The following is a 12,481-nucleotide window of genomic DNA, read 5'->3' as shown; positions in this document are numbered from 1 at the left end:
AATGATTGAATGAGAGATAAATGAAATCTCTCATTCAATCATCTATCCTATCGATAAACTATGATGAATACTTCAAGCTATTGTTCTTTCATTTGATGATCATTCTTAAATTTGTATATATTCAACCATACTTGAAAAAGTTTGATCAATGCTTAACTACCGATAATCATCAGTTAGCACAGAACTTCAATTAATATCGGTTAACATATTGACTATGAACATCGATTGTTATCAGGCTTAACCAATGCACTCCGATTAATATCGGTTAATATATTAACTGTTAACATTGATTGTTATCGGGCTTAACTAATACATACCAATTAGTATCAGTTATCTTTCATATTATAGACACACCAATTAAGTATTGGGTGGTTTGTTAAGCGATATACACCGACTGGTAAATACTACGATAATCCAAAAAATGCAATCAAATAATGTCTTGATCGGTCATGTCTGATAGACATGACTGATCAAAGTATTGCTTGATCCTCCTTGCTTACATATATATATCAATCGGCATTTGTGAGAAGGACATTGAAATCGATAAATGCTCCTCTCATCTGCCACATACAAGACTATAATCAGATTTATCATATTAAAGATATAACGCATATTTTGAAAGAAAAGATAACCTTGAATATAACTTGCATCTTGAATTGAAAATTGAATAACATTTACACTATAAGCATCATTTTTTTATTTTTTTAAAATCCAAAAAAACACTGTCATAATTAGCTCCTTACCATGTCTTACTTGACTTGGGACAATTGTACTCTGACAACTTTACTATGGATCTGACCTTGATCTCTTTGGAGATTATGTAATCATTATACTTCTTGGGCAACGCTGGCTTGTGCTTGTGTGTACCATCATAAATCTCTAGTTGAAATAGTGTAGATTGTTCAGGGTTGCTCCCAAATGTCGATATAAAGAATACTTGGACGCATGGGGATAAGTCTATAGTTCCTTCTACTAGAAGCTTGATTGCATCTATAGTTAGTATGTCCATTGTTTGGTTATTCCTGCAAAGTATTTATTTGTGTGATTAAATAGCATATAGCATAAGATTTTGTACGAGGTCAAATTCTTTACATCAAACTCAACATTTTTTCATCTTCCAACATATGAAAAGCTATTTCCCATCTAGTGAACATCCTTAATATTGTAAATATCTTAGCACTATTCATGGAAGGAAGAAAACTAACATTGTAGTTATGTTGTTGCAAAGGGAAACTTGATTGTACATTGTAGTTGTTTCCAATTTTTCTCAAAGGTTACATATGTTACACATATTCAAAATCAATAGGTACAACAAAAAACTTCCAATTTTCAATTAGGGGGCCATACATGACTAACACGTTCATGGAAGTTATGCTTTGGTCCAGTTAAATCATTTATTCCATGAAACTCTCTTTATCTCATTTCTTGGATCGATTCATAGTAGGTCTGAAGTACGTTGTAGGTTGTTTCAAGCGTTTGCATAGCACCCTCAACCAATTCAATCTCCTGATTTTGAAGGTTGTGTGCCTCGTCACATGTTTGCCTTAGATCTTTGATAGTTTCGTGGCAACTTGCGGTAACGTTCTTTGCAAGCAACTCTCCATTCCAGTCAACGAAGTTTGAGTCAAATCTGGAAGCATCAGCAACTTCTGGTCTCGAGAGTGACAGTTGATGCTCAGGTAAATCACTTGAAATCGTGATTACATCAACATTTAATTGTACCATGATCTGTTAACACGTAGTAAAATATTATATAGAAATCATTAGCTTTTATCGTAAAGCAATGTTCGGTATGCATAGACATGTAACTAAGGTGCAAAATTTCTAAAGCTACATAAATTCTATCCTTCTTAATTTTTTTTCATCCCTCAAATTTTAATTAGTTAAAAGGCTACAAATAAATCCTTTCCTCATTAAAAGTTGCATAGATTCAATGAAAAGTATTAAAAACCTAAGCAACGCCCACAAAATACTAATATATTATTTAAAAGCCATTGTTTTAATTTTTTTTAATTCAAATGCTATAGAGTCTTACTCCTAACTTCATTTTTATATACTTTTTGGTTTCTAAAACATTAGAATAAAAAAATGAAACATATAGAATAAAAAAACTAATGAAAACAACTTAAATAAAAAGTACTAAACCCTGCTGTTAAATCAGCTTGAGACTTTCTTAGTTTACACAGCTTCACTGTCTCAAAGTTACAGTATTAAGTATTCTAGTGAGAGGAGGAAAAATTAAGGTTTTATTTCCTTATTGCCTGCGGTAGTTCCAAGGTAGGAATTGTATTATAAATAAAAAAATATTAGTTTAACTATGATTTTGCATATATGAGAACAGGGAGCAATAACTATGCTTTTGCAGAATGTGACTATATCATTGCTTTGTTTTAGGGTTCTAACAACAATAATCCAGTAAATGCAAGCGGACAACTTTAGTCACTGCGGTAAAAGATGTTCTAAAATTCTTTTTTAACTAGATCCATTTAATATTATTTGAGCAATTCTAATGTCACACATTTCATAGCATAAGAACCTATCGGCTAAAAAAAAATGTGAAAACTAATGAGGAAAAATATGAGTTCCAACCGTGTGAGAACTTAATATCAATTAACAAAAGCAAGCGCAGGAATGGTGTAACAAAACATAATTGTAGTCAGGTGAAGGAATGGTGTAACAAAGCATAATTGCAGTCAAAACTACTATTCAATATCAATTAACAAAATCGAATGATATATAAAACAACTTTCAAACAAATTAACACAAAGTTGAAATAGTTGTCCAATTATAGTTTTCACACAAGTAAATTTTACACTAATGGTGACGTTTACCTTCTCACCTTCTCTAAAATACTGGTCACTTGATGTTCTGCCAGTTACGGCTTTCAAAAATATATGATTTATGATTTATAATATTTACCATCATGAAAATATTGTAATTTTTGTGGAACTAGTTACAAAGAAACACAACCACCTCATACTACCCATTCACCATGCACCACTATTATTATTTAGTGATTAAATGACATCATCTTCAATTTAGAAGCTTTAAACAAGTTTTTTCAATTTAATATGATATTGAATTGTATGAAAAGTCTTGAAATCTATTTTATAGATACTTACCATTCATTCCAATTCCATCTGGAATATCTGTCAACTCAACCACAAAACAACAAACTTATTATAAAGTGCAAACCTGTAACATTCCATTTTCATATGAAAATAAAATCTGTTAACTACCATTTCCTCTAGCACTAGTTGATGCAAACCTGTAACATTCCATTTTCATATGAAAATAAAATCTGTTAACTATCATTTTCTCTAGCACTAGTTGATGTTATCTACCTGATAATTTTACCATTATCTGCTACAAGTTTTTCAGATCTGGTTTTTAATAAATGATAAAGCAGATACTTGTTTATCAAAGGGAGGGAAAAAAGAGGAAAATTTTACTCAATAACAACTTCACGCCTCTGGACATCTGATAAAGAAAATATTTGAACTATCTACTATCGACCATTTAATATGAAAGAATAACCCTATAATCTTGCACCTAGACTTCACATAAAACAACTAAAAAAACTAATCTCAAAAAAACCATTCTGGTAAAATTTTAAAAACAACCAATTCATTCTTCAAAATTAGAAATCAGGCTCTAAGTAAATATCAAATAGATTTAGGGTTATTATCATTCAATTATTACACAGTTATTCCTATTCATTTTAAAATACTTTCCAAACATTTTAAAATTCCAGAATGAACCCTAAAACCGTTCCGCAATCTCCGAGCACAGAAAGTATCATACCTGGATTCTCCCTCATGTTACATCCACCAGGTGATTCTCCGTCATGTTACAGAAAGTATCATACCTGGATTCTCCCTCATGTTACATCCACCAGGTGATTCTCCCTCATGTTACAGAAAGTATAATACCTGGATTCTCCCTCATGTTACTTTCAAATCGTTCAAGGAATGAGAGTGGGTAATTTTGTTTCAATGCGATTTGCTGTGATTAAGCAGCACCCATCAAGGCATTGAATATATTATTTGGCTTTAGTGAGAGCGTGGCAGGATAAGGAGGATTGAATCCATGCAGAACAACGCTTGTGTACGTTGTTCGACCATTGTCTTACACGTATTAATTTTATTGAAAATCGAAGATCATAATAACCGTTGGTCACTGGTTGGCAGTGAAAAGGAATTCTTTTACTATATTATTTTGATTTTTTCCAAATTGTTAGCTTTTTATTTTTATTTTTCTACTTATCGCGTCATTTAGTTAAGAGTACTACGAAGTAAATTATGAGGGAGTAATCATTTTTTTAAATTATGTCAAAGAATAGATTTTGTAGTGCAATTTGACTTGATAGATTTTTTTTAATAGTTAATTGTAAGTTTGTATTTACAAATGTTTTAGGTAAACTACATTTACTAACAATATTCTTCTATTTTGGGGAATTTTTAATAATGGAAAAACTAGGATCTGAGATCTAAATTTTAGAGATCTCAGAGTATCCAGAGGCTTCGAAATCCGTCGCGGACTCAAAATCTCCACTCCATCTAAGGTTCCTTCACGTGGCAGGCAAACCGATCTGCTCCCAAGAGTTTTCCGAGCTATCACAAGAATCCTAACTTTCAATGGCTTCATATGAACTAAATCCATAATAATCATTCCTGGCTTAGTTCTTGGACAAGCCTCCCACTAGAGAGATCTGCTCCACAAACAAAAAATCAAAAATCTTGGCTTAACCTCTCAGCTAAGCATCAAAACTTAGACTCTTGGGCAAAGAAAGTAGCAACTGGCTCAAATAGCATCCCTATTGCAACTAGCGCTCAGAGTTTTGCTCCTCCCAAGCAAACTCTTGCCTTCAAGCAGCAACTTCATCGCCAAAATTTGCAAGGCCACCCTCCATCTGCATCTGGCTTGCCCTATAGGGTCCTCGTGCCTTAGGATTCAAAAAATCTTTTCCCCTATGGCCCACTCCTAATTTTGAGTGCAAGGACCAAAAATGGAATAAGAAACCTATGGGAAGCAAACTGTTTGTGCTTCCTTCAGACTCCTTGAATCCCATGATCTCTCGACTCAAGGAAAATGCTTTCTTTGCGAAATGGTGTGGTAGTGGTGGGTCTAGCAAAGATATTCTTGACTGGTGGAAATCTTCCTTCCCAAATCTAATTTCAGTAAGACAACTGCAAAATGATTTCTTTTTCTAAGAATGTGTGGACTCGTCTTTGAAGAAAGCAATCACAAAAGGCAGTCCTCTGTTCTTCCAAGGCTCCACCTTTCACTTCCTCGACTAGAAACCAGGCTTTGATCCAGCGCATCACAGATTCGAGAAAACTCCAATTTGGCTATCTTTAGTAGGCCTTCCATCTTAGTTTTGATGTCTGGAGTCTCTCTTGAAGATTGGCGATGCTCTTGGTTCCTTGGTGGGGATTGAGGCGGACTTCTTGAAAGGCCTTAAAGGGGATATAGCAAACATTTATGTTGAGATTGACCTCATGAAAGGTTTTTATAGTGAACTAGAAATCATTCCAAAATTGGGTAGATGAAATCAGAAAGTGTTAAGATTGGGCAAGGAAGTCTCTGGTAAATGCTTGCTTAGGAACCAAATAGTCAATAACAGCTCTCTGGAAGCTTCCATGGGAGCCCTCAACCTACCTCATCAGCATTCAGAGCCAATCACTGCTAGCCTAGACTTTCTGAAGATGGTCATGGATCGGGAAATTGCATCGAACCCAGCGGACTCGGTTGTTTTGGTTGCAGCCCAGGCAGTCAAGAAGGCTCTTCAGTAGTCCCAAGTCAGAGCCTCTGCCTCTCCTCCTATCTCAACTGTTGATCCAGACTTTCAGCTCCTTCACACTCCTAGAACAAATCAGTGTCCAAGAGATAAATCAGGAGATCTGAACCATTCGATTCTAGGTTAGGTTTCTCAGGGTTCCCTGCCTTCTCCTTTGAGTTGTCCCCCTCTCATTCTATCACTGATTACTAAGCTCCAATCCCAAAAGGTCGTCAGGAGTTTGTTTGGTAAAAAAAAAACTCTTTCCCTGAGCAGAGCGGCATTCAACATATTCTCCCAACCTTCAACTAAGGCTTCAAAAAGAAAGAGCAGTTTAAGGCGTAAGAAACTAAGGGGATCCCTCCAACCAACAAAATCCAGTAAAAGAAAAAATATTCACCTGTCAAAAATCTTACGAGTTGAGGATGTTATTGAAGAAGATCTTAAAGTTGATCTTAAGGAGGATAATGAATCTCACTTATCAGAAGGAGAGATTTCTCCTTCTTCAGATTTCCCCCCTTCTAATCAACATTTTAACCTCTCGATGGAAATCCCTTACCCTTTTCTTTACTCTCCGCCTTTAGTGCCTAATAGTTTGGATTTAACTAGTGAGTAGAACGCTCAAAATCTTCTACAGAATCTCATGATAGGAGATGAAGACTCAGACTCAATCTTAGACACTCCCCTTGCAGTTTTGTACTCTCATATTAAGGTAAAAAGGAAACTAGGGCTACACCAGAACCAAGAGGGTTTGGAGAATCCAGACTTTGGTTCTTCCCCTCCAAAGAAGGGTCGCAAATCATTCATTGAAGCTAGATCCTAGGATGGAGCGGCGGACAATCAATCAAAACTATCGGATCTTTGGAAAGTAGGGAAGGTGAATCCCCTTCCTAGACAACATTGAAAATCCTATCATGGAATGTTAGGGGCCTCAATGCCCCTAACAAATAGAGGGTGATCAAAAGAAGGATTCTTTTGGTCAGTGCAAACATAATCCTCTTGCAAGAATCTAAACTGGAGGACAAGCAAACAGTTTCCTTTGGAAGTGGAATTAGCCCTCTGTTCCAGGCATCTCCACAATTGACAATAGCCTCAGAAGGAGCATCTGGAGGCTTAATGATAATCTGGAAGCCTTCTCAAGTCAAAGCTAAAGGTATTGCTTCCAGCAGGAATTGGCTTCTTGCCAAAATCACTCATCTTCAGACAAATACTTTATTCTTTATTATAAATACCTATAGCCCAGTGTCCCCACACAAAAAGTTGCTCACATGGTCTTCTTTAGATGGAGTCTTGTCTACTTTAGCTAAGGAAAATGTATTCATTGGGGGAGACTTCAATGCCATCAGGAGTGCTTCAGACAAAAGGGGAGGAATCATCCAGCTAGGTGGTTCCCAGTAGGACTTCAATGAGTAGATTGAAAGGAATTGTCTTTTGGAAATAGATTCAGTGGACTCTTTCACATGGACAAACAGAAGAAAAGGATTTAGTAATATAGAAAAAAAATAGATAGATTCTTTTGGCAAGGGGACTTGAGGCTTGTTCCCTTTACTCCCTCCTGTACTGTCCTTCCTTGTTCAGGTTCAAACCATTACCCCATTTTGCTCACTTTGCAAGGCACTCAGGAAATTTCCAGGACTCCATTCAAGTTTGAAAATATGTGGGTGAAAGACCAAAATTTTCTTACCCTGATAGAAAATTGGTGGAAGGAAGGATCTTTTGAGGGATCAAAACTCTTTTAGTAAAGCATAAACTATTACAATGGAATTCTCAGCACTTGAAAAACATATTCTCAACAAAAAGATCACTAGAAGAGAGATAAGAAGTTGTTAATGACAAGATCATCTCGGTGGCAATGAATCAAGAATCCTTTCAATAGGAAAGGACCCTCCTTTTGAAGTATGAGGACATTCTTTCTAAAGAAGAAATCTTCTGGAAGCAAAAGTCTAGAAAGAACTGGCTCAGAATGGGGGATAAAAACACCAAGTTCTTTCATAATGTAACAAAACTCAGAAGAAGCAAGAATTGGATATCAAAACTGGAAATTAAGCATAACTAAATCTCAAAGTACCCTGAGGAAATAAAGAAAGAGATTATCACCTTTTATTCTAATCTCTTAAACAACAAGGAAGGATCTCAATTGTTGGAACAAAAAAAGCTTCTGGCAAGGATCCCCAAGATCATAACAGATGAGAAAAATCAAATGGTAAATGAGAGTATTAAATTGGAAGAAGTATTTCAAGCTCTTAACCAACTGTCCTCTGGTAAGGCACCTGGCCTGGACAACTTTCCTGGGGATTTCTTCAAGAAGTGTTGGCATATCTTAGGACAGGACCTCTCAGAAGCTCTAGAATGCTCAAGAAGATCAGGGAATATTCTCAAAGAAGTAAACAACATGTTTATAACCCTCATTCCAAAGAAGGAGAAGGCAGATAATCTTGGAGATTATAGGCCCATCTCCTTATGCAACACAGTTTATAAAATTCTCTCAAAAGTTGTGACTAACAACTTGAAGCCTCTCATGGACAGTATCATCTCAGAAGAACAGACAGGATTTGTCCTTGGTCACTCAATCCTTGATGGGGCGATTATAGCACAAGAAGAAATCCACACTCTTCAAAACACAAATAGGTTAGGTATGATAATAAAACTAGACATAACAAAAGCTTATGATAGTGTAGATTGGCGTTTTCTCTGCAACATCATGCAAGCATTTGGCTTTAACAAACAATGGATCAACTGGGTATTTGAATGCATATCAACTCCTAAATTTTCAATTTTGATAAATGGAAAGCCAGTGGGATTCTTTTCCTCTTCAAGGGGTATTAGACAAGGAGACCCTTTATCTCCTTTCCTCTACATCATTATGGGGGAGGCTTTGGGAAGGGAAATCAAAGCTAGTCATACTAATAATCTTTTAGAGTGAATCAAAGTAACAAAAGATTTTGTAGTCACACACCAACAATTTGCAGATGATAATCTTCTCTTGGGGGTAGAAAAAGTTAAGGAAGCATCCCATCTAAATCATATTCTAGAAACTTATGGAAAGGTATCAGGCCACATAAGAAATAAGGATAAGACTAAAGTTTATTTTTTCACTACTCCAATCTTATTACAGACCAAAATTCTCAAAATTCTAAACTACAGAGAAGGATCTCTCCCTTGTATTCACTTGGGCATTCCAATAGACCAAGGTCTAAGGAACACTAAAGTCTGGGATCCTTTAAAACTAAAAGTGGAGCAAAATTCAAATTCTTGGAAGGGCAAGTGGCTCTCTTGGGTGGGAAGGCTAGTGATGATCCAAAAAGTGGTTTCGACCCTTCCTATTTATCTTTTATCCACATTATCCTTATCATCTAGTGCTAACTCTTTCATAATTAAGAAGATGAGAAATTTCTTTTGGCAAAATACTAAGGAAAAGCACAAAATCGCCTTAATAGCTTGGGATAAAATTATCAAGCCCAGGACAATGGGAGGTTTAGGCATCAAAGATCTTAAATTGCAAAACATATCCCTAGGGGCTAAACTAGTCTAGAAGTTCATAAAAAAACCTAATGCAACATGGGTTAGAATGTTGGCAACCAAGTATCTACCAAAACAGGATCACCTCAACATTCTTAGAACACGCAATTTTCCCAAGGGGTCTAGAACCTGGAATTTCATCATTTCCTGCAGAAACCTGGTTTTAGAATCGATCACATGGGATATTCATGAGGGATCATCTATTCTATTCTAGGAGGACTCTTGGGGTGGTTATCCACCTCTGGCAAACTCCACCGATATTCCTGCTGCAGAATACTGGTTTAAATAGCATTGGGGTTCCTGAGTTAGAGACTCCTTGGAAATGGATGACATGTGGAATCCCCAAAGTTGGAGGTGGAAATCAATGGAGGGCTTTCCAATCCCAAAGGAATATCTAGATCAACTCCTAGAACATTTAGAAGCAAGAAATATTAGTCCCAGAAGAGGGGTAGACTCCTTGATCTAGGCATCATCCAAAACAAGGCAGTATAATTCAAAAGATGGATATAGAGTTCTAGTCAGTATCGTAGATCAGGAAAAGCAAGACATCCCTTTGAAGCTTTTTTGGAGCCCCAAAATCATCCCAAAAGCAGGCATCTTCCCATGGCTAGCCTTTCAAAAAAAAAAATTAACTGCAAAAAAGTTTACAAAAATGGGCTACGAAGGATCACCAAGATGCATTTTGTACAAATCCCAGGCAGAGACAGTGTATCACCTCCTATTGAATTGCTCCTTTGCTTCTAAATGTTGGAGATGGCTCTATGCTAAGTTGGGTTTGTTTATTGCCCTGTCAAATGACATCAAATCTCTATTCCAAAGTTGGCCTCTTCCACTTAAGGAGAGCACCCTGAGTCAAATTATGGAAGTGTCCCCATCATGCTTAGTCTGGGAAATCTAGAAAGAAATGAATCGTAGGTTATTTGAAGGCAAATCTAGGAGGCAAGAATCAATTCTAAATTCAATTGAATCGGTAATAATGAACTCAGTTAACTACAAAATAGCCTTTTCTTTGGACCAGTCCAAAGTCTTCTCTTCATGGGATGAAAGTATCAGGGAAAAATGGCAAGGGATCAGAATTCCTCCATCCTTTGGTCAAAAAAATAATTCTAGAAAAGTTGCAACCTGGTACCCTCCAAAGCTTGGCCAGTTAAAATTAAACTTTGACGGTGCCTCTAGAGGTAATCCAGGTCCCTCTAGAATAGGTTATGTAATCAAAGATCACTCAAGAGAAATCATAGGAAAAATGGCAAAGCCAATTCCACCAAACACCAACAATATAGAAGAATTCAAAGCACTGCAACTTGGTTTGATGGACTGCATCAACCATGGCCTAAGAAAAGTCTCAGTGGAAGGAGATTCGGAGATAGCAATTAATGCAATCAGGAAGAAAAAAACTCCAAATTGGAGACTTCAAGCAATTTTAGATAAAATAGTAGAAAATTTGGACAGAATTGAGCATTACAAATCTAAACATATCTACAGGGAAGCAAATGCAGAGGCAGATGCCCTATCAAAACTAGCAGCTCAAGGAACTTTCATTCACTGGTGGGATCAGAGTGATCGGTCTATTGATAAAGCAGATCAGAACAATCAGCAGGTTTTGTCCCTTTAGGTTCTTTGAAACATGCACTAGATAAACTCGAATGAGGAGGGCAATTTATAGTTGCTTATTAATTTTAAAGCAACTGTCTAAACGCATACCTTTGGCGGTCTTGGGGAAACGGCTATATATTATTTGAATTTAATTTACACTTTAACCCGGGCTTAGTGGTGGGTCCAGATCAATTTTTTGTCAACCAAACACTTAACCTAACTAATCTTTCTCTTAACCTCGCTTCTCGAAGCTCCAGCTGGTTAGAGCCGTCATTTTGTACACAAGGTATGTGTTGTCTGCAGGTTATCCTTTTTAACTAAGCCTACGAGATTTGGCTTGCCCTAGACAAATATTCTCCACCACCTTAGCTGGAGATATTAATGCGAACCCGCTCCTCATTATTAGGTGTTGAAGAGCATAGCCGATGATCTTGTCTTAGCATTTTTTGCAAGCCACTTTCATTCATATCCTGCTTAAACCATTTCATAGTTCATTCTGGTCTTTTTCTCTTGACGGTATCCTTCTATGATCAACAATGTCGAATGAGGCACCTTATGGTTTCATTATGAGTGTTTATCCAAGGCCTTCCTCATGCTTTGGAGCAGACACTCTCATTTCCTTCTCGGCCTCCATGGGCCAAGTATCCTTCAGAAGGATCATAGATTTGAGACTGAAGCATCTCCTCATTCACTCGGACCCTCATGTTCTCCTCGCAGTAAAAATGATATTGGGAAGCATCCATTTGAATAGGGATGAGTATCCGCGAGACAACACCAGTATCTCCTCCAAATTTGTGGCTTCTCTATTGGATCAAAAATTACCTAAGCAAGTCGTATGGAGCCTAACTAAAGAGCTCTTTCCTAAGGAAATCCTTCAGGAATTTCAAGATATTTTGAATAAAGCCCTCCATGACACAGGGGCTCCTCGGCCAAGCGACCAGATAATTATTAAATACCTACAATATTATTAAATGCCTAAGTTTAGCTTAAGCGTAGAGTATAATAGACTAATAATTAAATAATTAATCATTAGCTACTACAAGATAACTCTAACACCCCCCCTTAAGATGAACTTAGGGAGTAGCTAAAAAACTAAATGCATGAAGCAAAAAAAAAATGCAACTACATGAGAAGGCAAAAAAAAAATTGGGTCCTAGCAACAAGGCCTGATGAGGTACCCAATCACAACCAAATCTCTATGAATTGGAGAAATAGAGAAAACTACGTGGGAAGAAAACTCTTCCAAAAAGAGATGGAAAAAGCAAGTGAAGGACTGAAGAAGCCTCCAAACAAGAATGTTCCAAAAAGATAGGAACAAGAGAAGATCAGAAGAATCATTGAAGCATGAAGAACCTGCAAACACTGTTGAAGAATAACTGTTGATCTGAAGAACCTCCACTGAAATAGAACATGACCAGGTAGAGAAGACTATAATCTGTATGAGTGCCCTCAAATGACACTACTCGAATCAGAAGGCAAACAAAGGCAAACAACTGAACTCAAAGATACAGATGGCGTGAGAAACCAAAGCCTGAAGATCTGGTCAATCAAACCATGAAAGCATTAAAACAACAGGACAAACCTCCCCAT

General features: G+C 36.7%; 1 long non-coding RNA gene across 2 annotated transcripts; it reads right to left on the bottom strand.

Moving 5' to 3' along the window:
* Window positions 1-278: 278 nt before the first annotated feature.
* LOC131857957 (uncharacterized) lies at window positions 279-4,014 on the bottom strand. Of its 2 annotated transcripts, XR_009358774.1 has the most exons (4): window positions 3,805-4,014; window positions 3,123-3,149; window positions 744-1,022; window positions 279-560 (listed from the first exon to the last, which is right to left on the bottom strand). It is a non-coding gene; the product is annotated as an uncharacterized LOC131857957 (long non-coding RNA). The 2 variants fall into 2 exon arrangements; XR_009358773.1 differs by lacking the exon at window positions 3,123-3,149.
* Window positions 4,015-12,481: the final 8,467 nt, after the last annotated feature.

This window comes from Cryptomeria japonica, chromosome 8, assembly GCF_030272615.1.
Source record: "Cryptomeria japonica chromosome 8, Sugi_1.0, whole genome shotgun sequence".
NCBI classification, from domain to species: domain Eukaryota; kingdom Viridiplantae; phylum Streptophyta; class Pinopsida; order Cupressales; family Cupressaceae; genus Cryptomeria; species Cryptomeria japonica.
The sequence above is the reverse complement of the archived record's forward strand: the minus strand, read 5'-3'. Positions and strand labels throughout refer to the sequence as shown.